The sequence below is a fragment of the Tenrec ecaudatus genome, chromosome 6, assembly GCF_050624435.1.
Source record: "Tenrec ecaudatus isolate mTenEca1 chromosome 6, mTenEca1.hap1, whole genome shotgun sequence".
Taxonomy (NCBI): Eukaryota; Metazoa; Chordata; class Mammalia; order Afrosoricida; family Tenrecidae; genus Tenrec; species Tenrec ecaudatus.
This window is the reverse complement of record NC_134535.1, coordinates 20,305,796-20,328,425: the sequence shown is the minus strand read 5'-3', so window position 1 is coordinate 20,328,425 and position 22,630 is coordinate 20,305,796. Positions and strand designations below refer to the sequence as shown.

General features: G+C 42.0%; 1 long non-coding RNA gene across 10 annotated transcripts in view; it reads left to right on the top strand.

The window, feature by feature from the left end:
* LOC142449818 (uncharacterized) overlaps positions 1–22,630 on the top strand; it is a 101,289-nt gene that overhangs the window by 15,260 nt on the left and 63,399 nt on the right. The window lies entirely within an intron of this gene.

Genomic DNA, 22,630 nt, shown 5'->3' with positions numbered 1-22,630 from the left:
ATGCTGGTGCAGTGGTTCCGGGCTTGACTGCTCACCAAAAGGTCTACATTTAGAATGCACAGGCTTCTAGAGAAAGATGTGGCAGTCTGCTGGAAATACTATCAGGAAGTTCTGCTTGGTCCCCATAAGGTCACTGTGAGTGATTGATTTGATGGCAACACGTCTGGTTTTAGTTTAGGTTTTTGTTTTTTTTCACATAGTAGGTGCCTTTAAAAAATAGTTTTATTGGCCTATGCTTCACATATCATACAATTTAAGCATTCAATCCTATTAAGAGGATCTGCGCAATCATCACCACAACCAACTTCAGAACTTTTCTTCTCATACTCCTTGTGGCTAGCTCCCCATTGCTCCCCATCCCCCTGCCAGGCCCTCAGGTAATTATCACTCCTGTTCTGTCTCAGTAGATCTACCTATCCTGGATTTCTTGTACAGAAACACAAAAAAGGAAGTGAGCAAACAAAGAAACAAACAACCCCCCCCCAAAAAAAACAAAACCAAAACCAATAACTAGACAAAACACAGAAAGACCTCAATTAACTGCTATCTGAAAGGTCAGCAGTTGGAAACCACCAGTCGCTCCAGGGGAGAAAATTGAGGCTTTCTATTGCCATAAAAAGCTACAGCGGTGAGAGTGAGGATACTGGGAGGGTGGAGGGAAGGTGGGAGAGACAGGGGCAACTGATTACAAGGATCTACATATAACCTCCTCCCCGGGAGACAGACAACAGAAAAGTGGGTGAAGGGAGACATCGGACAGTGTTAGACATGACATAATAGCAACTTATAAATTATCAAGTGTTCATGAGTGGGGGCGCCGGGGAGGGAGGGAAAAAACGAGGAGCTGATATCAAGGGCTCAAGTAGAAAGCAAATGTTTTGAGAATGATGATGGCAACACATGTACTTGACACAATGGATGGATGGATGGATGGATGGATGGATGGATGGATGGATGGATTGTGATTAGATTTGTATGAGGCCCCAATAAAATGATTTTTTTAAGTGACAGTCTCAGAAACCCACAGGGGCAGCTCTACCCTGTCCTATAGGGTCGCTATGAGTTGGCATCAAGTGAATGACAGTGAGAACTTATCATGGAAGATTTATTCATTCCTGGGATGAAATTATTTAGCAAAAATATTAAAAACTTGATAGAATGCTAGTCCCCTTTATGAATACATCACACCTACATAGAACATTATTTTGCCATCTTTCCTACTGAGGCCAAGCCTGCTACATTTCTGGCTACATTTCAGATGCTCTACGGTGGAAGCAGAACACTGTAACTCCAGAGCTCGCTTCCCAATGCAGATGTTTTACAAATATGTTCTTTGGCAAAAAGAAAAAAGCGCACGACTCACGACTCAAGTCCTCCGTCTAGAATCCAGACCATGAAGTGAGCCACACAGCATACTTTGAGAAGAGGCCTCATAAAAAAACAAAGATGCGATTGTCTCTAAGGACATTTGCTAAGTAGACAGATTCTAGTGGGGAATATAAAAGCTTTCCCCAGAGCTTCAAGGGAGTGGAAACTGAAAGATTGAGAGCTTGTGAGAAATAACAGATACTTAAAAAAAAAGTTTCATTAGAAAAAAGGATGGTTAAAAAAAGAGGGCTTAAAAATAAAAAAAAATGGCACAATATCTGGAATTATTTTAGACTCATCATTTGGAGGGTGAAAAGCATTTTTTTAAGCACCTAAAATCCCTTCCACCTTTTCTTTATTTTTTTAACAGGCATAAGCAATAGTTTGAGGCATTGCTAGGACCAGCCATCTAATTCACGGAAATCAAGGCAAAAGGAACATGTTGGGACGCTTAGTTAAGAAAGAATTCAGAAAGTCAGGTTGCCCAAGATTGTCCCCTAAGCTCAGGGCCTGGTACAGCTATTCAGGTTGCCTGTCCACAGAGTCTGCTCTGGTCACAAGTATTTCAATGCTAACACATTCTCTGTGTGTGGTGCTTTACGGTTTCCACAGCCTTTTCACCAAGATCCGAGTTTCACAAGAGTGGAAATGAATGAGAGTCACCTTCATTCTAAGACGTTTGGTCACAAGGAGGAATTGCCTAGCCATGACTGTCTCATCAGCCACAACGATCAGAAGTAATTTGTACTGCAGGTAGTTCCTAACTTATGAGTCGTTGAAGTTACGTGGAATCACAGTTCCGACTAGGTTTTCTGAGTACAGCTGATCCTTGGTTATATGTGCAGCAGACAACACTGCTCTTTGGCCTGTAAGCTGCAGCTGTAAGGGAGAATGACGGGGCAAAGAGTTTGAGTCGCAGAAATTCCTAGGGGCAGTTCTACCCTGGCTCTGCCCCCACAGGGTCGTTATCAGGGGCAATGACTCGATGGCAGAAAGTTTCCTTTTCTGGTTTTATCATTCTCAGATGTTCACTTATGCATGTTGAATGTTAAGGTTTACTGATCAAAACACTCCCATATAGCAAGCTAGGAAAAGTGGGAAGGTGCAGGGGGAGAAAGACTTACATCATGTCTCACAGAATTGTAGACCTGTAATTCCACTGCAAACTGTGGACTACCTGTATTTATGCTTAAGAACACAGTCTTAGCTCAGCTTTTTTTGATTAGATAAACTAGGAAGCACTTAATCTGCCCGTGGTTATTCATTCAAAAAACAAGGAAGCAGCTACAGGAGCTCTGATAGCACAGTTGTTAAAGCGCTCCATGGTTATAGTCAAAAGGCCAGCGGTTCAAGTCCACCAGACATCGGCTTGATGACAGCTAGTGTTTCCTGACTCAGACTGAAGCAGGTATGTAAGAGAAGAGCTCTTTTCAGAAGAAGACTCCCCCTTTTTCGGCCGCACCTCTGGGTGGACTCACCTCACCAACCTTGAGGTCAGCGGCTGAGCATGTGACTTGTACTGCCGGAAGGAGGAGTGCCCTCATTCCCACTGCAGCGAAGGAAAACTAGAATGCAAGATGGCAGGGTCCTTCTAGAAATCGCCAGGACCAGAACGCAGGCTGTCAGATGACTGTGCGATGCTCTCTTTCAAGCCCAGGGGGTCTCCAAGATTCAGATAGCAATGTAAGTTTCCAATGGTCCAATGGGGAAGAAAGCCAAATCAGAGAACGAATCACTCTTCTCCCTGACCCACGTCTCTTCTCATGCTTCTCCTAGATAAGAATGCTCAGAAACACAAGAATGAATTTCTACATCTTACTGGGGGACGGTTTCTAAAGTAACTGTGTCTCTCAAAGCCCACCCTCAGGTCAGGAACCATAGTTGTTAACTGGCATGAGTCTGTGTGGTCTGCATGCTTCCATGGAATCATTTCTGCTCAGGGGTCTGCAAGGAAAAGCTACAGCTGTCTAGAACTCCTTAGTGTCTCTGGTTCTCTCCCTAGCTCAGTGACCCCTGAAGTCACATGTTAAGATATTCCAGAAACAGGGGAGAAGCATTTGCAAATGGACATCATGTGAACAAAATAAATGTTCATGGGAGCGTCACTGAGACCTGGGAGTTTATTATTGTAGATAACCTGCATGACTGAACAGAGTCATGACTTATGTCCTCCTGTCCACTACGGATTCCTCCTTCTGGCTTGGTCTCCCCTTCTATTTTATGACCCTTAGTTTTGTTGTTGTGTGCCATTAAGTTGACTCTGACTCATAGAGGCCCCTTATGACGGAGTAGGACTGTCCCAGAGGGTTTTCTGAGCTATAATCTGTAGGGAATCCGACCACAGGGCTTTTGCCTGTGAATCCTTTGGGTGGGTTCAAATAGTCAACCTTTAGATTAGCAACCGAGCACTTCAGTATTGTATTACCAGGTCTCAATACACAATATGTACACAGCAATCTCTCTCTCTCATATATATATATATTATATATATACAATATATATATACACAATATATATACAATCTCTCTCATATATATATACACACACACGACAGTGGACATCATATATATGGCTATCTGAGTGGGTTTCAAAAATGTCATGGAAAAAAGTTGCATGATCTTTTAATTCAATTTTTTCGTGAATTTTTGAAGGCCGTGTGTGTGTGTGTGTGTGTGTGTGTGTGTGTAGCCTTTGGAATCAAGTCAATATTGACCCATTTTGATATTTAGTGACTATAGTTAATGTATGTACAGACTTTCAAAATTCTGTTTTTTGTTTTCCCTGAAGGCTTCTGACATCAGGCCAGGAGTTTTGAGAGTTTAAGATCTTAAGTCATTTTATTTTTCACAAATAACAGGCATGACCCAAAGGGCTGACGGTCTTGAGACCATCCAAGAGTCAGAACCTTGGACAATTTGCTAGACTTTTGTAATAGAAATGAATGGGGGGAAAGGTGACGAAGCACTAGAATAATAAGCAAATGACGGTCAGTTTCACTAACCAATATGCACACTTTCTGGGGAAAGTTAAAACAGGAAAAAGAGTGTTACTTATTTCCTTTTACCAGGAATGGCACAAAAGTAATTACAAATCAGCAGTATGACCACAGATCTCACATTTAAAGAGTAATTCAAAGAAGTTGTTTTTGGAAATGAGATCAGGCATGATCACCCTCCTCCCCCAATAATGAAACTGGTATGTACCAACACCAAAAAGTAACAGAATGCTATTGAGTTGCCTCCAACTCACAGGTATTTCTTGTGCCTCAGAGAAGAAGACTCTGTGCCCCGTGTGGTTTGAATAGCTGATGTTTCTAAAGTAGACCTCGGGCCTTTGTTCTCAAGCACCTCTTGGTAGACTTGAATAGGTTGAAAGTCAAGTACTAACTCATTTGTCCACCATTTGTGTGTCAATTTGTCATACAATGGCAGATGTGCTTCTAGAAGCACATTAACAGGTATTTCGAATGCAGCAAGGTCAAACCAAGGTGAAACGTTTCAACATACATACAGGGAATAGACTAAGAAAAAGGAGGAATCGTTTGTCCACTTCTGAGCGATTGGTCACTGTACACCTCATGAATAGCAGCAGAACATTGTCACATCTAGTGCCAGAAAGTGAGCCACTCATGTTAGAAGGCACTGGAAATATGACTGAGAGAGTTGTCTTCTCCAAGTAGAGTCAACCATAATGATGTGACTGGAACAAAGGTTTCAAGATCTCCATTTACTGATGAGACACAACTCAAAATGGGAAGAAAGGGCTGCAAACATCTATTAATAATCAGACATTTGAATCTAGGAAAAATGGAAGTCATCAGAAATGAAGTGGATTGCTGTTGTAGTTACATAAACTTGTGTCAACTTGAAAATATTAAGAGTGAAGATTGAAAGACAAAGTGTAGTCTATCAATCAGGTCACAGCCTGATGCCTCCTTGTGGGCGTGGTCTTCTCATGAGGATTCTGGGAACTTCCTTTCTTCCTCCCTGGAGGCAGGGCATACACTTTGCTTCACATTCCAGTTGACAAGCCACATGGCAGCCAGAGCCCTGGAAATGCTTCCACCTCATTGGATCCACAAGACATCTCATCCACCAGCCTGTGATCTTCCTGCAGTAGGCATCATTGAGGGGCTACATGAGTCTGAAGAATTTATGGACTAATATTGGACTTATGGATTTGATCCACACTGGGCTGTGATGTGTTCTCAATATACAATTGCTCTTTGATGTAAAGCTCTCTCTTACACACATATGAATGTCTCTAAATTTGTTTCTCTCATCAACCTGGTCTAGCACAAATGCATAAACATGAACATTATCAGCATTAGTAAGCTGAAAAGGACTAGTAATAGTAACTTTGAACCAGACTGGTATATTATTTGCTATGCATTGAATGATACTTCAAGAGGATTGGTGTTGTGTTCATTATCAATAAGGACATTTCGGGATCTGTTTTGAGGTACAATGCTGTCTGTGATAAGATATCTATCCACATACAAGCAAATCCAGTTAAAACATCTAAAATTCCAATTTATGCACCAACCACTAAAGTGAGTGATGCAGAACTTGAAGAATTCTACCAACGACTTCAGTCGGAAATTGGTCAAATATGTATTTAAGATGCCTGGGTATTGACAATTGGAATGCAAAGTTGGAAACAGAGGAAAGAGCAGTAGCTGGAAAACAGTGACAGAATGAAGCTGGAGATCACGTGATAGACGTTTGCAAGATAAACCACTTGTCCGTAGCAAATACCTTTTGTTTTAACATTATAAATGGTGTCTAGATGGAATACCAAGAAATCAACTTAATTACATTTGTGGGACAAGATGATGAAAGGGTTAAATAGCAGCAAACACAATGAGTCCAGGGATGTCTGGAACGGACCATCAATTGTTCTTAGGTAAGTTCAAGTCGAATTTGAAGAAAATCAAAACAAGTCTATGGAAGCCAAAGTATGACCTAATATTTGAGAATATCCCAGAAATAGACTTGACTCACTGAATGCTAACAACAGAAGACCTGGGTTGACAGCAAGAACGTCATACATAAGGAAGTCAATGCTCAGTGAAAAGACAGGAAAGAAAGAGAAGGGCAAATGGATTTCAGGAGAGAATCTGAAACATACTCCTGAGCACAGAGAAGCTAAATCAAAGAGAGTAAAAAAAATAATAAAGAGCTGAACAAAAAATTTCTTAGGGCAGCTTAAGAAGACAAAGTAAAATGTTAATGAAACGTGTGATGACCTGGAGGTAGAAACCTAAAAAATAAGAACATCCTTAAGCTGAGAGAACTTCAGAAAAAGTCAAGCCTTGAGTTACAATATTGAAGGATTTTTTTGGACAAAATATGGAAGGATGCAGAAAGCATAAAAAGATGGAAAGAAAAAAAAGTCAATATACCCCCCCAAAAAAACTGGTTGACCTTTGTCCATTTCAAGAAATAGCATGTATTTAAGAACTAATGGTACTGAAGGAAGGAATTCAATCTACACTTAAGGCATGTTGATAAACAAAGCTCTATAAATTGGTGGAAAACCAATTGAAATGTTTGAACAAGCAAATGAAGCACTGGAAGCACTCACTCACTTTTGCCAAGAAATTTGGAAGACAGCTGCTTGACCGACTGACTAGAAGGGATCCCTATTTGTAGCTCTTCCACAGAAAGTCAAACCAGCAGAATGAGGAAATCAAACAAGATCATCTATATGACATGCAAGTAAAATTTTGCCAAAGGTCACTCAACAATGGTTGCAGCATTATATTGACTGGGAGCTGTCAGAAATCCATACAAGATTCAGAAGAGGATGTGCAACATGGGATTTCAGCTGGATCTTGGATGAAAGCAGAAAATGCTAGAAGGATGTTTACTTGTGTTTCATCGAAAATGCAAAACATTCAACTCTGTGGATCATAATAACCTATAGATTGCATTGAGAAGAACGGGAATTCCAGAACACTTTATTGTGCTCTTGCAGAACCTGGACCAAGAGGCAGCTGTCTGAATAGAACATGGGAATCGTGCATTGTTTAAAATCAGGATAGCTGTGTTAGGACTTTATTCTCTTACAATACTTATTCAATCTGTAAACTGAGCAAATAATCAGAGAAGCTGGATTATATGAAGAAGAACGTGGCAGCAGGATTGGAGGAAGAATTGTAACAACCTGCAATATGCAGATGACACAACCTTGATTGTGGAAAGTGAGGAGCACTTGAGACACTTGCTGATGAAGATCAAGGATGGAGTTTCAATATGGATCACAACTTAAATGAAAGAAGACCAACATTCTCACAACGGGATCAATAGTTAACATTTTGATAAATGGAGAAAAGATGGAAGTTGTCAAAGATTTCATCTTGCTTGGAATCGAGTAAAAAGAATTTAACATGACCACCCAATTGGAAATCTCGTGCTTAGGATGATGGTGGTACCATTTACTCAGATCAGAAAGTCAGGAGAAGAAGCTGGTAGAAGGAGATGGAGGAGAAAAGTGTTTGTTTCGTGGTATGCTCACCGTGGGGTCACCATCAGCTGGTGTGTGAATGCTCCAGGATACCTGAAATGTGAAGCACACCCCTTGTAGGGAAGATGGCACCAGTCAGACTGAGTGTGGGAAGACTCAGCACATGACTAGTTTGATGAATCATCATTGTGTAATGCCGAGCTAAATTTACCTTTCATTGGGCCTAATTCTTGCACCAGCAATTATTTCTGAGCAATATGTGTAGCAACTAAGTACTGTGGGTACAGTTAGCCAATTTTCCCCTTCCCTGGCAAGGAAAGCTGCAAAATAACTTCTTAATAGAGCTTCCTGAGTACACAATCACTAATGACTATACTGTTTGCACATACATGAGCATCCAAGGCCAAAAAGACAATGAACAAACAACACACCCAGCTTACCTGTGCGAGGGAACAAAGGGAAGCTGACTGAAGTTGGCAGAACAGTCCATTGTGTCATAGCATCCGTCTAATGCCAAAGACCCAGGAAAAGGAGGAGATTGGATTTGGGGAGCCACTTCTGAAGCCCTCACCTATAATAGCTTAATGGAGGACATTTTTACATATGTAATAAAACCAAAGAACTGAACTCACCGCGTTTGAATTGATTCCAACTCACAGATACCCTATAGGGTAGTATAGAACTGCCCCACAGGGTTTCTGAGAGCATGAATCTTTATGGAAGTAGACTGCCTCATCTTTCTCCCATGGATCCACCGGTGAATTTGAATTACTGACCTTCCTGTTGGCAGCCCAACCCTTAACCCACTGCAGCACCTGGGAGACATTACTTTTTATTTTCCTGTATTACAAATATTGTGCAGCATGCTCAAATTACTGTCATCGAGTCAATGCCAAGCTATAGGGACTCTACAGGACAGGGTAGAACTGCCTCTTGCGAGTTTCCGAGATTGTAGTTATGTGTAGGCGTAGATAGACCCATCTTTCTGCTTCAGAGTGGCTAGTGGTTTCGAACTGCTTACCTTTGGATTGCAGCTCACTTCATGACCACTGCACCACCATGTTGTTAGGTGCCACCAAGTTGACTCACACCCATAGTGACCCTATGCACAAGAAAATAAAACACTGCATGGTCCTGTGCCATCCTCACAATTGTTCCCATGCCAGAGGCCATTGATGCAGCCACTGTGTCAATCCATCTTCATGAGGGCTTTCCTTTTTACCGAGCATGATGTCCTTCTCCAGGGACTGGTTTCTCCTGACAATATGTCCAACGTATGTAAGATGAAGTCTTGCCATCCTTGCCTCTAAGAAGCACTATTGCCTTACTTCTTCCAATACAGATAAGTTTGCCCTTTTAGCAGTCCATATTACTTCCAGAATTCTTCTCTAGCACTGCAATTCAAATGCATCAATTCCTTTACAGTCCCCCTTTTTTCAATGTCTACCTGTCACTCACTTGCATATGGCGCAATGAAAAATACCAGGACCTGGGTCAGGCACACCTTAGTTCTCAAAGAAACACCTTTGTTCTTCAACACTCCAAAGAGGTCTTGTCCAGCAGAGTTGCCCAATGCAATATGTATTTTGATCTCTTGACTGCTGCTTCAAGCTTTTGTCCATTAAAGAACTGAAGAAAACCCTTAAGCCTCTAGTTTCAATATTGAGGAATTCCACAAACAAAATATTGAACAAGGCAGAGACATGCGAAGAAGATGAAAGGAGTATACAGAGTCATTGTACCAAAGGGATTGACAACATCCAGCAGTTTCAAGAGGCGGCATGGGATCAAGAACCAATGATATTTGAGAAAGTATTAGTGAAATGCACATTTCAGGAATTGACAAAATAGCAACTGAAGTTGATCAAAAAGTGCCGATAGCTCTGGAAGCACCCACTAGTCCAGTCTATGCGAAGAAATTTGGAAGACTTGGCCAGCCAACTGGAGGAGATCCATGTTTGTGCCAATTTCAAAGAAAGGTGACCCAACAGAATGTGGAAATTATTGCATAATAGTAGTGAAATCATACTCCAGTGAAGTTTTGCTGAAAAATTGTTAAATAATTATTTTAGCCATTCATCAACAAAAATTTAATCTAGGTGGCAGGTTCGATCCCATGGGCCTCTCACAGTGTCCCATGCGAAAGCAAACTGTCACCCTGAAACAAAAAAAAAAAATGTAAGGTAGATTTGAAGGGGTTGTGGCACTGGGAATATCATTGCTGAAGTCAGATGGATCTTGACTGAAAGCAGAGAATATCATAAAGATGTTTATTTGTATTTTATTGACTGTTCAAAGATATTTGACTGTGCACATCATAGCAGACTAAGGTAACACTGCAAAAGATAGACATTCCTGACACTTAACTGTGCACATGTGGAATCCATACAGAGATTAAGAGGGCATCTTTTGGACAGAACAAAGAAATCCTGGATTTTGTAAAATTAGGGAATGTGTGTGTCAGAGTCGTAGCCTCTCGTCACAGTTATTCGATCAGTACAGCATACTGATCAAACCATCAGCTAAGTCGGAGCATATAAAGAACACAACATCAAAATTGGAGGAGGCTCATTAGCTTCCTGTGCTATGTGGGTGGCGCAACCTTAAATAAGGGTTACAATTCGATGTACAGAAAAGAAATATCCCCACGATTGGATCAGTAGACAACATCATGATAAAGGAAGCAATTTAAATTGTCAAGGACTTAATTTTACTTGGATCCATAATCAATGCAGAGGGTAGCAGCAGTCAAAAATTAAACAACAGATTGCATTGGTTAAATCTGCTACATGAGACCAATTTAAGATGTCATTTTGAGGATTAAGATGTGCCTCATATGCATGTGATAATTGGCCAATGAATAAAGAAGATCAGAGAAAATTGGTGCATTTTAATTATGCTACTAATGAAAAATGTTGAATATACCAAGAACTACCAGGAGGACAAACAAGCCTGTTACAGAGGAAGCACCGCTAGCATATGCCTTAGTAATGAGGGTGGCAAGACTTTGTCTTACGTACTTTGTGCATGATATCAGGAGAGACCCGTCCCTGGAGAAGGCTATCATGATTTGTAAATTACGAGCTTGGGAAGGCTCTACCAAGATGGACTGGCAGAGTGGCTATAACAACCGTCTCAAACATCCTAACAAATATGAGGATGGCAAAGGACAAGGCGGTACTTTATTCCGTTATGCAGAGGTCCCTACAAGTAGTGCAGACTCAATAGCATTGAACAACAAGACCCATATGCTCAAGCACTGCCGTGACTGTCAGGGTGGCACGGGACCAGGCAGTGTTTCGCTCCATTGCACACAAGCTCCCTGGATGGAGGATCTAACTCACTGGCACCTAACAACAAGCATCTGTTTGTATGCGTGTCCCAGTCAGATGGGAGCAGAAAGAGAATCCATTTTTAGTTGAGAAAATTGAAGTTCCAAGAAAATTACATTACTTTCCTAAAACCACACTGTTTATTAGGACTCTATTTTAAACTATGATTCAGAATTGACTAGATGGCAGTGAGTTTTTTTTAAATCTTAGACTGGAGGCACTGCTGGGTAATTGTTGGATGGCTAACCTCAAGGTTGGTAGTTCAAAGTCACCAACTGCTCTGAGGAGAAAGGTGAGGCTTCCAGCTCCTATGGAGTTTCACAAAGTCTGGGAATGCTTATCTGGTGTTGGAATCAGCTCAAGGTCGGGGTTTTCTGTTTTGGTTTTAGTCTTTGTCTCACTTTTCTGGAGAAGCAAAAATCTGCGTGTTTCAAAAAGTTCATGTAAAATGAAATTGAAAGATAATAAAATATCTCGACAAATTTTTGAAGATATATATCCCCCCATACATATATGTATACACACACACACACACACACACAGAAAGAGATGTGCCGATGTGGGGGCTGGTCACAGTGTAGCAGACAGAAGGCTGGAGACCTTCTATTGGCTTATAGCTCAGGAACCAAAGTTCAGGTGACAGGAAATGAGGAGGCCAAAGAAGTACATTCCACAGTCTACCTTCCCACTATGCACTATACAAAATACCTCCCCACCTGATGAATCAGAATAGGAAAACCATGGGGAGTGGGGCACATGAAAGGAAAGGTAGGAATCCTTTTGGGAAGCCAAAGCACCAAAGAAATGAGACTAAGAAGCAGAGATGCGGGATGCTGAGGAGCTGTGGGAAAAAGAAAGCAGACTGGGGAAGAGAACTGAGGGGCCATCCTGCCGCCTTCCACGGCTCCTCTGAATCCCTGCCAGACGCGGCTGCTATTTTTCAGAAAGCTTTTTCCCTTCTCCCTTGTTAAGAAGCCAAGAGCCAAATGCCCCATTAATCTTTAAGAAGGCCACTTTAGCTTCTAGTAGCAGAGCTGTGTGTATTTGGCCTCGTTCCCTCACATTCGTTTTCCTTTCTGCAGGCAGGGGGACTTGGCAGACCAAGCCGGCTACCCCTTAGAATGGCAGAGACCAATGGCCGTTAACACAGCAGCTTGATTTTAACTGGGGAGATGGTTGTCACCCCTGCCACCATTTGTCTAACCTCTCTGCTTTCCCACCTCCTTGGTTTTCAGGGCCATTTTCAGTGCATGAGACTCAGTAGCCAAAAATAAACTCAGCGCTTTATTTGCTTCCACCCCATGAGGCAGCTGCTTGCTGTGAGTTGGGTAGGAGGCAGGGTGTAGTCAGCGACACTGGGACGTTTTATATTCTCCTGGTGGAGCTGCCTGTCACGGGTGGGGTGGGCAGGAAATAGACAGCGGACGAAAGGACACGTGGATGGAAAAGTCACACAAGACAAAAGTGACATGAAATCATGTCAGAAATGTCACAAAAGAAATTGAGTTCTAAATCGTCTTATTTAGGATACAATTCACAAATCATACAATTTAAGCATTCAGTTGTACTAAGAAGAGGTGGGCAAATATCACCGCAATCCGTTTCAGAACATTTTCAGCTCATACTCACTGCAGTTAGCACCTCATTTCCCCCCAGCTCCCCCTGCTATGCCCCAAAGTAACTGTTTCACTACTTACTATCTCTATAGATTTATCTATCCTGGATTTCATATACTAAAAGTCATGCAAAATACCAACAAAAACAAAACAGAAAAACCTCAATGAAAAAGAAAGCAGGGGTCAGACCAAATCCAGGGATACATATGGTAGCCAACTAAAGAGGGGGAGGAAAAAAAATAAGAAAGAAATGCATAGTGGGGGAAGAGGGCACTAACCCACCCAAGGGGAGGGTTTTGTTTCTATCTCCACAGAGAAAGAGGAACCAGAAGTCAACCTGGTGATCAAAGATGTGACTGCAACATGCCGCCGTGGAGTAGGGAACCAGTGGAGAGGTCTGAGGGGCAGGCCCCAATCCCAACTACTTGGACACCTGCCCTTCCCCACCAAGAAGAATTTATTTCAGAGGACAGCACTGAAGCTGCAGTTCAGGGAAGGGGATATGTCTGATCAGAGCACACAGGAGCAAATTAAGGGGGAAGAAGAGAGAATGGAGCACAGCCTGGCCCACCAAGCCTTGAGGATGATATCCCTGCTCAGAGCCGCCAATGCTGAGAGAGGACCACATGACCGGTCCCATTATGAAACACGACATCCCTCACTGACCCATAGCCCTACAGGGGACAACACTGGAGACAGTGTGGAAATTGCACCTGATCTGATCCTACCACACCGAGGCAAAACACTAAGGACAACAGAACAGTAAGGGGAGCAGAGCAATGAAGTCCCCGGGGAATATCAAAAGTAGACTTTGGTACCAGGGCTTGGCACCCCATCAGACTGAACCAGAAAACACTCCCAAAGGCCAACAAACAGTCCTTGAACTAACTACAGGCTTTTCTTTTTTGGGGTGTTTTTTTCTTGTCATTGGCTTTTTGTTGTTGTTGTTTTGTTTTGTTCTGTCCTGTTGTTATGCATGTTATTATCTCCACAGGTCTGTCTAAATGAGATAGGCTGGATGAACAATCTGGAGGAGAAAACAATGGGACCGACAGTTCCGGGGAAACATGCGAGAAGGGGAGGTGGGGGAAAAGGAAGTGGCGTTAACAAACCCAGGGACAAGGGAACAACAAGTGATCCAAATCGATGGTGAGGAGGGTGTAGGAGGCCTGGTAGAGAGTGATCAAGGTAATGTAACCAAGAGGAATTACTGAAACACAAATGAAGGCTGAGCATGATAGTGGGACAAGAGGAAAGTCAAAGGAAATAGAGGAAAGAGCTAGGAGACAAAGGGCATTTATAGAGCACTAAATAAAGGCATGTGTATATATAAATATATTTATATATGAGGATGTGTAAATAGATCTATGTGCATATATTTATAAGTTTAGTATTAAGGTAGAGATGGACACTGGGCCTTCACTCAAGTACTCCCTCGATGCAAGAAAACTTTGTTCTATTAAACTGGCATTCCATGATGCTCACCTTCCCAACACAATCGCCGAAGACAAAAGTGGATGCATAAGCAAATGTGGTGAAGAAATCTGATGGAGTCCGGCTAGCAAAAGATATAGCATCTGGGGTCTTAAAGGCTTGAAGGTAAACAAGCGGCCATCTAATGGAGAAGCAACAAAGCCCACATGGAAGAAGCACACCAGCCTGTGTGATCACGAGGTGTCGAAAGGATGTTATCAGGCATCAAAGAACAAAAAATCATATCATTGTGAATGAGGGGGAGTGTGGAATGGAGACCTAAAGCTCATCTGTAGGCAACTGGACATTCCCTTACTGAAGGGTTGTGGGGAGGAGACGAGCCAGTCAGGGTGCAGTGTAGCAATGATGAAACAAAACTTTCCTTTAGTTCCTAAATGTTTCACCCCGCCTTTCCCACTATCATGATGCCAATTCTACCTTACAAATAAGGCTAGACCAGAGGATGCACACTTGTACAGATAGGAACTGGAACTGGAAACACAGATAGGAACTGGAAACACAGAGAATCCAGGACAAATGGTCCCTTCAGGACCAGTGGTGAGAATGGTGATACTGGGAGGGTGGAAGGAGGGTGGGGTGGAAAGGGAGAACAGATTACAAGAATCTACATATAACCTCCTCCCTGGGGGATTGACAACAGAAAAGTGGGTGAAGGGAGATGTTGGACAGTCTAAGATATGACAAAATAATAGTTTATAATTTATCAAAGGTTCATGAGGGTAGGGGGAGGGGAGGGAGAGGGAATGAGGAGCTGATGCCAAGGGCTTAAGTAGAGAGCAAATGTTTTGAGAATGATGAGATGATGAGGGCAATGAATGTACAGATGTGCTTTACACAATTAATGTATGTATGGATTGTGATAAGAGTTGTATGAGCCCCCAATAAAATGATTTTTTAAAGTAATAAGGTATTATACTTTAATCTAATCGAATCTGTCATAATTGACTTTTCAATGCTGTCTGTCTGATAGTAAAACTCTCCGCATCCCTGAGCTATGATAAGAGGGGATTCAACAAGGTTTGACCCATGTAAGGACCTTGCAAATAGATTTGGTCCTTCTACTGTCATTCATAGGTGTGTACAAACCAGATGTTCACAATTTATGCTCTGATACCATGCTCTCTGTTGCGTTTGCATTTTATTATTGACAATCCTTGCATCACACAAGCTGGTGTGCTTCTGCCAAGTGGACTTAGTTGATGTCTTACTTATACAACTGCTTGTTTGAAGATAAGTCTTCAAAATCCCAGAGGCTATTCTTTCTGATAGCCGAACACCATCTGCTTTTTTTTCACCGCTCTTTGCTATAGCACCCATATCTTCCATTATTCTTCATGCCATAAGAACTGATTGTTATTTTATTAGGGATAGCATAACGTGTGAGTCCAAAATTCACTCATCTATCTATGGTTTATATAAGTCTCTGGTTCGCTTTAGGGATATTGTTATTGTTTTGTTATAGAGAATGTTATAAATCATTCCCCTGCGCCATAAGGTGATATTTTTAATAGGCTCATGAATTTAGCCAGAGGTATAAAATAGAAACACAGTTGAGAAAAGGAAATCATACCTGTATATACCAGCCCTTCAGATATGTCTTTCATTGGGTGCACGTATGTTTGTTAAGGTTATATGTTCCTGGTGTATTTTTCCTTTAATCACCATGGACTGTCCATTCTTGGCTCCCTTTATGTAATTTGCCTTAAAGAACATTTTGTCAGAGATTTTGTGGTTGCCATTGATTGGCAAAATTTTCACCATTCTTTAATTTTTAGTAAAGTTTTATCTTTAAGTTTAAAGTGTATTTCTTGTAGCCAGCATATAGCTAGATCTTGTTTACAAATCCAGTCTGCTATTCTATGTCTTTTGATTGATGCATTAAACCATCAACATTCTGAGTCATTATTGTTGCTGCCATTTTTGCTGTGTTTGGCTTCTTCCCTCCATCCCCCTTTTTGTGATTTTATTAGTGTCTTTGTTTCTCCTCTATTTCTGTGTTGTTTTTCATGCTGCTTTCATTGTATTGGTCTCTGGGTGGTGTTGTGTTGTGTGATTATCTGGCTGTAGTCATCTGGTTAATAGTTTTATAATGCTTAGCCCCCACCCCCTAAATTCCTTTAGTTTTTCCTGTATTTCTACCTCATATTTGAGGGATAATTTTGCTGGATATAGGATGCTTGGTTGGCAGAATTTTTCTTTCAAAATTCTATATATGTCATTCCAATGTCTTCCTGCCTACATAATTTCTGCTGAGAAAACTGAGTGTACCCTTGTGGATTTTCCTTCGAAGGCAACTGTTCTTTTTCTCCACTTTCCTGAGGAGTCTCTTTTTCCTGACTATGCTACGAGGTGATTTTTTTTTTTCCTTTTGGGTTCTATCCTAGTTGGGGTCCTTGAATAGTTATTCTTAAATAGTAATTTTCTCTTCTTTTGTGAGGTTGTGGAAATTTTCCTGTGATTTCTTATACTATATTTTCTGTAGCTATTTTTTAAAGCCTTCCTACTTTGGGATCCAGGTGAGATATAGATTGTTTCTCCTGATAGTATCCCACATCATTCTCAGGCTTTCTTCAGATTTGTTCACTGATTTTGCTAATTGTTTCTCTCATCAAGTGTAGTCAGACTGATTAACTTTGAATGCACTGGTTTGTGTTTTGTATTCTTCCATTCGATTCCTCGGGTCTTTTATTATATTAGAACCCTGGTAGCAGAGTGGTTACCACGCAGGGTTGCAGACCGTAGGTCAGCTGTTTGAAACCCCCAGAGGCTCCTCAGATAAAAGACCAGACTCTATTTCGGTAGAGTCACAATCTCAGAAACCCACGGGCTGTTCGGCCCTGTCCTAGAGGGCTGCTTCGAGTCAAAGCTGATTTGATAGCCGTGATTTTTGTTTTTTCTCATTAATTATCTTCTGGGATTCCTTTTGGCTTCAGAATTTTAGTTTTTCAATTACTTCCATTGTTTTCACAAGTGTTCTCAACATCTCTTGAAGGGCCCTACACACAATTTTCCTGAATACGGTTTCTGGTAGTTTCAAGGCATCTTATCCATTGGGTTTGCATGATTTTCACATGTTTGTAATTGTTTTTCCTTTTTTTTCTTTTGGTTTACTGTTGTTGGCTGCTCTTTCCTCACCATTGGTACAGTTATTAGTGGTGTGTGAGCTTCTGGGTTGTGCAAAGGTTGTTGGCTCTGTCTTGTGATGTGTGAGAGGTCTAATAGGATCCAGAAAGCATACAATGGTGGAATGGAGAAAAGAATTGAGATTTAGATAATTGGGGAAAGTGGAGGAAGGAGAAAGAAAATAAAGTGAACAATAATAGGACAGAGAAAATATTACAAGACAATAATTTATAAATTATCAAGGGCTCATGAGGGAGGGGGGAGCAGGGAGGGAGGGGAAGGCAATGAATGTACGGATGTGCTTTACACAATTGATGTATGTATGGATTGTGATAAGAGTTGTATGAGCCCCTAATAAAATGATTTTTAAAAGGACAATAAAAGATTTACAGAATGGTAAAAATAATAACAATAATAAGCAGCCATCTGGATAGACCTGTGAATTTATAAAAACAATTGGAAATATATTTTAAGAGGAATAATCAGAATCAATAGGATTCATGGAAATATACCTCATGAGGAAAAAGAAAGAGTACAGAAAAATAATGAGTGAATCAAGAGAAAAGTGCAAACAAACATTCAGACTAGGAGAATATTTATCTGTGTATGAAGAAATATTATTAAAGTAGTAAAGAAAAAGAGAGGAGGCAAAGAAGGTATAAAATAAAGAAAAAGGCAGGGAGGAAAGTCAGGACAAAGATGCATGGCTATGTAAAGAAGGAGAGATAAAGGAGGCCACGGCGACAGAAGACCAGGGCACGGCTTAGGCATGGGTACTGGTTTTGCTGCTGTGGCACTGTGGATGTAGATGAGTCTGCTCCAGAAAGGGAACAAACAAAAAGCAAACAAAAGACCTTGATTGTGTGGTTGTGCCCAAATATACAGGCTCGTCAGTTTTTTTGCCTGGAGGAAATGGACATTCTCAGGAGAGTCAGGTCATAGGGAAGAGGGAGTCGGGGGGAGAGGAGTAAACTATTAGAGTATTACAGTAGAAGAGCCGAACAAGCACTGAAGAAGATGGAAAGTGAAAAATGAAACTGCCTTGTGGGTGGAGACTTATACTCCACTGGTTGTGTTCATGTGTGTACATATGAGCTGAGGGGACATGTGTGTACATATGAGCTGAGGGGACATGTGTGTACATATGAGCTGAGGGGACATGTGTGTACATATGAGCTGAGGGGACATGTGTGTACATATGAGCTGAGGGGACATGTGTGTACATATGAGCTGAGGGGACATGTGTGTACATATGAGCTGAGGGGACATGTGTGTACATATGAGCTGAGGGGAGGCGCTGGAGCATGGGGGCGGGAGGCGGTGGAGGTGGAGACAAGATGGAAGGAGAAAGGAAAACAATGTAGTTTTCATACTACAAATGTTTTCACCAAGCTCCCCAAGTGGTCTCCTATCCATGCAGGGCCCTCAGAAGCCTCTAGGTAAGATGTTTGCCTGGCTGGATTGCCTCAGGGGCTGGGAAAATCTACTGTGCCAGGGAGGAGCAAGGCTCACAGAAGTGGCTTTGTGGCACTTATCACTGGTAAATGTGCTGCTACTCTTTCACTTTAAGAAGCTTTGGTCTACATAGCGTTTAACTTTCACTTGCTGCCAGGAAGGGCAGGACCTCCCTTCAAGTGGAAATTCTCCAGGAGGTGCTGAGATCTTTGCATGCTTGTTACCTGGCAGCCATCGCTCTCCATCCCCTCCTGGCTGTGAGTTTGATGGAAGAAGATTTACAAGTCTTTCTCTTTAAGCACCTCTACATGGGTTCAAGCTGCCAGCCTTTCAGATAGGACCCTACCAAGCTAACTGCACCATACAGACACCAGATTAAAAGGAAGAAGAAATTGCTACACGATTCAAAAGAGTCATACAAGATGTGGTTTTGTCTTACTGAACACCTCCCATGAACCAAGCCCTACACTGGATGATTGGGTGGTTAATTTTATCAATGTGTGTGTCAACTTGGCTAGGCAACAGCGTCAAGTGCGTTGGCCAAACATTTGTGTGGATGCTGATGTGATGGCATTTTGTTGGCGTGGGTTTTACACTGGGTTGGATTTAAGTAAAGGAGATTGCCCTCAATAAAATGAGTGGGCCTGATTGCATCTCAGTTGAAATCCTTCGGAGGAAAAACTGGTTTCTGAGAGGAGAAGTCTCCTGTCTCAAGAATGACAAGATGTTCCAGTGCATCGGACCTGCAGATTTTGGACTTTCCAGACCCTACATTGTGCAAAGCAATTCTTTAAAATCAAGTTCTCTCCTCTCTTCTCTCTATCTTGAGAGAAAGAATATGCATGTATGTGCGTGTATTTCTGTTGGTTCTTTTTCTCTGGAGAATCTTGGGGGTGGGGAATCCACGGGAATTGGGGGTACAAGGTTAATCAGATGGGAACTTTTTTTTGAAGGGGCACTGTTATCCCACTCCTGATGGAGTCCAGCTAGTAAGAAATTACGGGCCCTTGGTGAGGCTGAGGAATCGGTAATAAGCAAAGAATAACATGTTAATGGTAGATTTGGAAAGAATATATGGGGCAATATCCTTTCAGCTATTTAGAATAGCACTGCCAACTGAACAGCCCAGCCCAGATAAATCCCCAGGCTTAGCGGAGCAGGTGTCCCTCCCACCCCACCCTCCATGAGGAAGATTGCTTCAGACCAGTGCTTCCTAGATTAAATAATAAAACTAATACTTTGAACTTCATCTGCCTTACTTTTTGCCTTATTTCTCATTTTATTACAATATTGGGTGAGGAAGTGGGATTTTTTTTTTTTTACTGGTTTCTCTCAGAAACTGCAGACTAGACTATGGCAGTCAGAATAAGTAAAATTATACCATGTGTCCCAGGTAGCCAGTACCTCAGTAACAACAACAACAACAGTAAAAAACAAACACAGGAGGTGGCTTTAAAGAACAGCGGTTTATTTTCTCACAGTCCAGGAGGCAAGAAGCCTGAATCTAGGACATGACTCTCAAGATAGCTCTTCTCTGCCTACGTCAGTCTCGTAGTTGGAAATCTTCGCAGCGCCTAAACTGCGCTCCATGCCTCTCGTCTATGTGTGTCTGCTTTCCTTTGGAGTTTTGTCTCCTGTCTGCTTTTGTGCCTGTGATTATTTCACGTTTTCACAGTTCAGAGGTGATTAGTTTTAGGACTCACTGTACTCCAGGAAGACCTCTTTATCCTGGCAAAGGCAAGGAACAGTGAAAAAGAGATTCTCAATGAGATTGATTGATACAGTGGCTGCAGCAATGGACTCCAACATGGCAACAACTGGGAGGATGGCACAGGACCACGCAGTTTCAGTTCTGTTAAACATGGGACCACTATGGGTGCGAATCGACTTGGCAACAAAAATATGGTAAAAGAAAACTCCTATTTCCAAATAGGGTCATACTGACGGGACAGGATTAGAATTTCCATATACATTTTGAGGCACTGAATTCCCTCCATGTTGACATAACACCAAAACCAAGCCCATCACCATTGAGCTGATTCTGATTCATGGCAAGCCAATATAGAACAGAGTCCAACTGCGAGATAGAGTTTCCAAGACTGGACTCTTTATAAAGCGACTGCCATGTATCTGTCTGGCCGTGCTGCTGATGGGTTCAAGGCACCGACCTTTCTGTACTTAACCAGTGTACTACCAGAGCTCCATGATAATGAATAACCCTAAATCCCAGTGGCTTAACACAGTGATAGAGCATTCCCTGCTCACTTGTGGTTATCCGTTCACATAGCTGGGACTTTGATTCTTTCAGCTGAGAGAGCTCAGCAAGGAGACTGTCCACCCAGGTTACACAGTCACCCAGAGGTGCCATCTCATTCTGTGATACATTATTGCTTCAGTGGTAGGAAAGGGACATGAAGCGTAGCACACTTGTCCCCTACCCACCCCAAACAATACACACACTTTCAACCATATTCCTTTGGTTTTTAACCACCAAATAGCTTTTAAAATGTGGCCAGTGTTAAAAGAGAGGTCCTTGGGTGACAAAAACAAGTTATGGTCAACTCCTATCATAAAAACGGGCAGTTCTAGCCTTCCAAGTGCATTAGAAATGAGAGAAGAAAGAAAATCACAGCCAACTTCTTCCATAAGGACTACAGTCAAGAAAACCTATGAAACTGTTCTTTATACCTTGTGGGTGGCCCGAGTCAGAATCAATGCGATGACAATGAATTTAATGTCACAAGGTATAAGGAAGTGCAATCCTATCAAGTGCCCAGAAGTCGGATCATGGCAGGACTGGAAAATCTAATAAACATGATGGACATGTGTCCAGTCTTCAGTACACAGTTTCACTGTTCCTCATTCCATCATAGATTTGGTGAAACCATGTGAAATTGTTCAGCACAGATTAGCAAGAAAGCACCATTGAATGTGTAAGTATAGCATTTACTGGTTAGTCAGCTCCTGCCTACGAGGAGGAGAGCTGAACATCTGGATGAATAACCCTAATGGCCACCACATGGGCCACAGTCCCTGCCCTGGAGGAGGTTGGCGCTTCGAGGAGGATAAAGAATTGCGCTCTGAGCCTCATTCTTAGGCGAAGAAGATGCCCTACTTGCTTATGTGTGTGATTTACCTGAAGGTCCTCAGGTGAGCAAATCACTCCCCTAGTAAAGTGAGCCGTGACCATCCCTTACGCATCAGTTAACACACTAGCCATAGACAAGGTCTTGAACACCGCAGGGTCTCTGGCATCTCTGACTTCCCACCACTTAAATGCCACTGGAGCCCAATTATTTTGACAATGAAAATATCTCCATAGACGTCCAGTCAGGAAATGAATTGTTGCTGGATAGAATCAAGGTGCAAGTGGTTTTTGTTTTCTTCTCTGGTGGTGACTTTTCATGATAAGAAATAGATGCTATTTGGGGGAGAAGCATTCATTTTGGAGCAGGTTCTAGAGGACAAAGAAGGGAACAAATTAAACACTGGGGGATGGAAACAGACTTGGCTTTTAACTTGGTGATCTAAAACTGAGTCATGGACAGTACTTGGAAGGGCCATTTTCAGAGCTTAGGAACCTTCAGAATCTCCAGCCCAAGTCCTTTCTGTTATAGAAGAAACCATGTACACCTGGTTACTGCACAAAGTGAATTTTTTCTCAGGGTTTCTGTTAGGAAATCTTTCCATTACCCTCAACATCCCATCCTCCCTCCAGTGCTGACTCCGTGCCCCACTCCTATATTGCACTACACCGGCCTGCCCACTACTTTG